Here is a 7,633-nt window from a genome sequence, read left to right as displayed (position 1 = left end):
CTAGTTGTAGGTTTGAATGTTGAAATGAAAAACTAGCATGCATAGGCTAAAGTAACTAGACCTATGTTCATTCTATGGAAACTAGACCCTTATTTGTAATATTGATCTCATGGGGTATTCTAGTTTTTGTGTATGTCTAGTTACTAATGGTGCTAATGATGGTATAATGGTGCACTCCGATTGGTATCACGCTTTAAAGGTCCATCTCTTATACCTTAGCATCATTTGGTAGAAATTATCTCCTATATTTCTTATCTAATCATATGTGCAAAGCTTCAATCCAAACTCTTAGCACATATGTAGGGGGAGCAATTGCTATCATATGGAGTTCATGAAACTTGCCCATATCCTTTACACATGGTAAATATGCTTGGGCAAGCAACATGGATTCAAATGTACTTTAATTCATATTTTTGTATAAGGGTTGTCATCAATTACCAAAAAGGGGGAGATTGAAAGCTCTAGTTTGGTTTTTGTTAATTGATGAAACCCTAAGTGCTAACCTAGTTTATCAAGATGATTATGAGATAGGTAGCACTACTCCAAGTGATGAAGCAATGGCAAAGATCATGACAATGGTGATGGCATGGTGATGGTCAAATGCTTAAACTTAGAAAAGAAGAAAGAGAAAAACAAAAGGCTCAAGGCAAAGGTATAAAATATAGGAGCCATTTTGTTTTAGTGATCAAGACACTTAGTGAGTGTGATCACATTTGGAATAGATAGCCGTACTATTAAGAGGAGTGAAACTCATATCGAAATACGGTTATCAAAGTGCCACTAGATGCTCTAATTCATTGCATATGCATTTAGGATCTAGTGGAGTGCTAACACCTTTAAAAATGTTTGTGAAAATATGCTAACACATGTGCACAAGGTGATACACTTGGTAGTTGGCACATTTGAGCAAGGGTGAAGGAGATAGAGTCGAAAAGGAGTTAGTCACGCTGGTTACAGAGTGACCGAACGTGTCCAGTATGTGACCGGACATGTCCGGTATTTTGGTGGCAGACTCAGCGACCGGACGTGTCCGGTCGCCACACCGGACGCGTCCGGTGTGAATCAGAAAAGGTAGCAAACGGTAGAGCAGCCGATCGGACGCTGGCAGCGTCCAGTCCGGTACCACCGGACGTGTCCGGTCGGGCATGGTTGCTTACTATACTCCACCAGACGCTGTGGCTCAGCGTCTGGTCATTTGTGACTCTGCGTCCGGTGTGAGCGTCCGGTTGTTAGCAGAAGGGGTAGCAACGGCTAAGTTTGATTTGAACTGGATACGTGGCAGTCTGGGGCTACCGAACACGTCCGGTATGCTGACCGGACGCGTCCGGTATTCATGACCAGAGCGTCCGGTGCTACGTCCGATGCAGTGTGACCAGAGCGTTCGGTCGACGCGCAGTCAGCCTATTTTTTGAGCCAACGACTCTATTTAATGGGGGCTTCTATTTAAAGCCCCATGGCCGGCTCAAGCTATAACTCTTGTACATTTTCATTGACATAGCAACCTTATGAGCTTAGCCAAAGCCCTCTCACTCATCTCCATCATTGATTCATCATCTTTGTGAGATTAGGAGAGAATCCAAGTGCATTGCTTGAGTGATTGCATCTAGAGGCACTTGGTATTCGTGTTGCACTATGGATTTCGCTTGTTACTCTTGGTGGTTGCCACCACCTAGACGGTTGGAGCAGTGGTGGAGGATTGGCACGAGTTGGTGATTGTTCGTGGCCATCTTCGATGATTGTGAGGGGAGCTGTACCTTCCCCGACGGAGTGCCAAAAGGTAACTCTAGTAAATTGCTCGTGTCATTGAGTTACCTCACTTGTGGGTCAGTTCTTACGGTGTCCTATCGTGTGGATGAGGTTTGTGAAACACCTCTTAGCCGTCGAACCACCAAGTGTTGGTCGACACAACGGGGACTAGCGTGTTGGCAAGCACGTGAACCTCGAGAGAAAAATCAGTTGTCTCTTGTCATTTGCATTCTCCCGGTGATTGGCTTAATCTTCATCTTGTGATTGGTTCATCCCCTACACGGTGGTATAATCACCCCACTCACCTATTTACATTCTTGCAAACTAGTTGATACAAGCTCTTTACTGTAATTAGAATTGAGAGCTTGCTCTATTATTTACATTCATCTAGTTGAGCTCTTTAGAGTAGCAAGATTAAGAGCTCTTAGTGAGTAGTTACATAGCAAGTTTGGGTGCCTTAGTAATCATTGCAACTAGAATTGTTGGATATGTGGCTTGCAACCCTTATAAAGCTAGAGCAAGTTTGCATTACGCTATTTGTCATACTAATCAAATTGCTCTAGTTGATTTGTAGAATTTTAAATAGGCTTTTTACCCCCCCTCTAGCCATATTAGGACCTTTCACATGCTAGCATGGCAGGGAGGCTAGGAAGGCCTACAAAGCATGCGAAATGACCTATGTACCCCTGCTGCTTCTCTCCCTCCAATCGCTGACGCGTGGGCCCCACATGTCAGCTTCATCTTCAACCCCCAGCCATCACCCGCTCAGCATCGACAGCGACACGTACAACGCCATCCTATCCTCGACGGTGGCCCCACCGGGCACCGCGCAGCTGGCCACATCCGTCTCTATCATTAGGCGGTGTTGTGGTGGATAGGTCACCGCTGCTGTGTCATCGGACGGTGGGCAGGAGGACGGGTGGGTGGTGTGCAGGGTGTTCAAGAAAGAAGCAACACCACAGGGAGTCATCAGGCGAAGGCGGGGGCAGCAAGCATGGCAGTAACAACAAGCATGGGCATGGCGGTGGCAAGGGTGCGACTGCTGCTACGACAGCGGCGCACCAGCACCAGCACCACGATGGGCTGTAGTACTCCTCCAGCGACGACGCACTGGACCAGATCCTATAGTACATGGGCAGGTCCTACAAGCAGGAGCAAGAGCTACTGTCGCCGCCACCGAGGCGGGCGGTGTCCAGGTACCTCCAGCCCATCGAGAACGTGTTGGGCAGGCATGGGTTCATGAAGATGCCCTCGCTCGAGAGCCCGGCCATGGCGACGGCGACGCTGCTGCTGCCACTACAACATGCCGTCTCAGGCATCGTCGTCGCCGCAGCCGGGGTCATCGTCGATGACCTCCTCGGCCACCACCACGCCAACGGGATCAGGATCACGGACTAGGCCATGATGGACCGGTTGGTGGCATCGCACCTAAATGGGTAGGCGCCCGATGATGTCGTGCCCGCCGCGGACCACCTCGGCAGCTGCTTCGATGACACGGACAATGCCTGTCGGGGACCAATACTAGGGTACTCGAAAAGAAGGAGCTAATAATCATCAACATTGATATGTCCGAGCAGTCAAGAGCATGACAACAGCTCCAACTGACCCTCAGGTGCACAAGCTTCGCCTCGCCTAACACTTGGGACTACGCTTCGCCTTGCCCAACCCTTGCAATAGATATGAAATTGGAAATGAGGGCTTGCTACCTGACGATTCGGTGAATCGATGAGAAGAGGAATGAATTGGGGAACCACCGGATCGGCAATGCAAGGCTAGGGTTTTGGCAGGGCTCTAGATGCGGTGCTGAAGTAGGGTAGGACCACGGCAGCGCTAGAGCACGACGTGGGTAGCGGCGCTAGAGCACGGTGCAGGCGTGGACGGCACGGGCATAGATGGCATGGGTGCGGCGACGCAGGCAGGGCACGGCGGCGCTAGGATGGTTGAGTGGGAGGCAGCTAGGGCACAGCGCGGGTGAGCATGGCGGCGCTAGGATGGCTGAGTGGGAGGCGGCTAGGGCACAGCGCGGGCGAGCACGGCGATGGCGTGGAAGTGCTATTGTGGGAGCGACACGGGCATGAGCGGAGCTGAGGCGTGGGCACGGGCAGTGCTAGGATGGCTGAGCGGTGGCTGTGGAGGTATGTGGGAAGCTTTGCTTGGCGACTAGGGCACAGCGGCGATGTTGGCGCGGTGCTGGATGCGGGATAGGTCATGGCGCGTACGGTTATATGGTGGCTCCCAGCGTGACAGAGAAGGAAACAGAGAAGAAGTCCTAAAACCGCACGTTTCCTATTGTCCGGATGATCCGGTGGTAGCGACCGAATGCTGCCACCCAGCATCCGATCGATTTCAGAGAGGTCCAAAACCCCTAGAATCATGATCGGACACGTCCGATCTCACCTGACCAGACGCAGCCAGAGTCCGGTCCAACTTGTCTCCATAGTCTTCGCTTGACCGGACGCAGGAACATCATCTGACCAGATGCTAAACAGCAGAGTCCAGTCACTCCAACGTAGCAGGTTCACCTCCTGTGAACTGATCGGACGCTGGATATCAGAGTCTAGTGCAGCGTCCGGTCACTCTTTTTCCAGCAAATCTTCAAAGACCTACGTGCTGCCTATTCCCAATCAAGTTCTAACTTCAATAAGATCCAAATAAACACCAATTAGGACTGATGTGAGTGACCTCTCTTAAACCCTCAAAATTTTCAAAATATTTTACCTTAGGCTATAATTCTTTTTAAGAAAATAGGCAATAAGAGGGCAATTGAAGATAAACGACAAAGCAACATTCATGCAAATGCAATGCAATACTTGAAAGTATATCTAGTTGCTTGTCAAGTTTGATCCAAGGTTAAGCTTCTTCACTCGCTTTTCGGTGGTTATCTTAACCATGTTAGACAAGTCCTATATGCATTACAAAAAAGTAAACATGTTGTATATTACAATGCAATGCAAGGAACAACACAAGCTCATTTTTAGTGAAGTTACTAAAATAAAGCACATTGAGCTCATTCCGCAATCGACAAAAAGTCACCTCATCTAACGGTTTAGTGAAGATATCCGCCAATTGATCCTCGGTCCTTACACCTTCTAATGAAATATCATTCTTTGCAATATGATCTCTAAGAAAGTGATGGCGAATATCTATGTGCTTGGTGCGAGAGTGTTGAACCGGATTATTTGCAAGTTTTACCGTACTTTCATTGTCGCACAAAAGAGGTACTTTTTCTAGAACTACTCCATAGTCTAGCAAAGTTTGTTTCATATAAAGTATTTATGCACAACAAGCACCTACGGCAATGTATTCCGCTTCGGTGGTGGACAAAGCCACACTATTTTGTTTCTTAGAGGACTAAGACACAAGTGATCTACCAAGCAAATAGCACCCTCCGGATGTGCTTTTTCTATCAACTTTGCAATCGGCATAATCCGAATCGGAATAGCCAACCAATTCAAATATAGCTCCTTTGGGATACCAAAGGCCAATGCTTGGTGTGTGCTTAAGATACATAAGGATTCTTTTAACGGTAATCAAATGAGTTTCCTTAGGATTAGCTTGAAATCTAGCACACATACACACACTAAACATGATGTCGGGCCTAGATGCGGTTAAATATAACAAGCTATCAATCATAGAGCGGTAGAGAGTTTGATCAACCGTATTACCTCCCTCATCTAGGTTGAGATGTCCATTAGTTGGCATTGGTGTCTTGATTGGCTTACATTCATCCATCTTGAATCTCTTAAGAAGATCATTTGTATATTTCTCTTGAGAGATGAAAATCTCTTCTCTCATTTGCTTGACTTGAAAACCAATAAAGAATATAATCTCTCCAATCATTGACATCTCAAACTCCTTCGACATCAATTCACAAAACTCTTTGCAAGAATCTTCATTTGATGATCCAAAGATGATATCATCAACATACACTTGGCAAATGGAAATATGTCCATCAAGTTTCTTGGTGAATAGTGTGGTGTCGACCTTCCCAATGGTGAAGCCCTTCTCAATGAGGAAGTCTCGAAGGCGCTCATACCAAGCTCTTGGGGCTTGCTTAAGCCCATATAATGCCTTGGACAACCAATAAACATGATTAGAATATATAGGGTCTTCAAACCCGGGAGGTTGATTAACATATATTAGTTCATTAATAAAGCCATTTAAAATGCACTTTTCACATCCATTTGATATAGTTTCATTTCATGATGTGATGCATATGCAAGGAGGATATGGATGGCTTCTAGTCTTGCAACCGGTGCAAAGGTCTCTCCAAAATCCAAACCCTCAACTTGAGAGAACCCCTTTATAACTAGTCTTGCCTTGTTCCTCACAACAACGCCTTAATCATCTTCCTTGTTGCGGAACACCCACTTTGTTCTAATGACTCTTGCACCTTTTAGTCGCTCTTCAAGAGTCCAAACTTCATTGTGGGTGAAGTTGTTCAACTCTTCATGCATGGCATTGATCCAATCCAGATCTTGAAGAGCTTCTTCTACCTTGGTAGGCTCAAAACAAGAGACAAAAGAGTGATGTTCAATGAATGAAGCAAGCTTTTGAGAATAAGTCATTACTCCTTTTGATAGACTCCCTATGATGAGATCTTATGGATGAGCTTGTAGTAGAGGTGAATTTCTTCTATCAACCACTTGAAGTGGGGGTTGTGGAGCATCAACATCATGTGCTTGTGTCACCATTTGCTCATGGGCGACATGAGTATCTTCATTTTCTACTCTCCCATCTTTTTCACCATCTTGTGGCACACTTGATGAAGAAGGTGGATTGATCACTTGTACATCATCTTCATCATCATTAGGCTTGATGTCTCCAACTAGAATATTCTGCATGGCCTCCCTCAATGGTTCATCACCTACTTCATCAAGATTCTCATGTGCTCCTTGGGAGCCATTAGATTCATCAAATTCCACATCATATGTTTCTTCAACCAAGCCAGTGGCATGATTAAATATTCTATATGCTTTGGACTTTGATGAGTAACCAATAAGAAAACCAATATCACAACATCTTTGTAACTTCCCTAGGTGTTACCACTTCTTATAGATGTAGCATTTGCAACCAAACACCCTAAAGGAGACGTCTAGCTTCTTCCCATTGAGCAACTTATAAGGTGTCTTGCCAAGAAACTTTTGAAGAAATAGGAGGTTGGATGCATAGCATGCGGTGTTGATAGCTTTTGCCCATAGAGCTTTGGGAGTATTGTACTCATCAAGCATTATTCTTGCAAGAGTGATCAATGTCCGGTTCTTTCTCTCAACTACACTATTTTATTGAGGAGTTTATGTTGCGGAAACCTCATGCTTGATCCCAACTTCATCACAATAGGCTTCTATGTTTGTGTTGTCAAATTCTTTGCCGTTGTCACTTCTAATCTTCTTGAGCTTCACTTCAAATTCATTTTATGCTCTCTTAGCAAACTTCTTGAAGCATGATGCAACTTTGGATTTATCATGAAGGAAGAATACTCATGTGTATCTTGCATAGTCATCAACAATCACAAGACAATAAAGATTTCCTCCTAAACTCTTATATGTTGTTGGTCCAAATAAGTCCATGTGAAGGAGTTCTAGCACTCTTGTGGTTGACATGAAAGCTTTTGTTGGATGAGTATTTATAACTTGCTTGCCGACTTGACATGCACTACAAAGCTTGTCCTTCTCAAACTTCACATCCTTCAACCCTCTTACCAAATCACTCTTCATTAGCTTCTTGAGTGAGCTCATCCCAACATGAGCAAATCTTCTATGCCATAGCCACCCAAGTGTTGTTTTGGTGAAAAGGCAAGTCTTCAAATTAGCATCTTCGGAGGCAAAGTCCACTAGATATAGGTTGTTGTATCTAAATCCTTTGAATATCACTTGATCATCATCCT

The sequence above is a fragment of the Miscanthus floridulus genome, chromosome 8 (assembly GCF_019320115.1).
Source record: "Miscanthus floridulus cultivar M001 chromosome 8, ASM1932011v1, whole genome shotgun sequence".
NCBI classification, from domain to species: Eukaryota; Viridiplantae; Streptophyta; class Magnoliopsida; order Poales; family Poaceae; genus Miscanthus; species Miscanthus floridulus.
The sequence above is the reverse complement of the archived record's forward strand: the minus strand, read 5'-3'. Positions refer to the sequence as shown.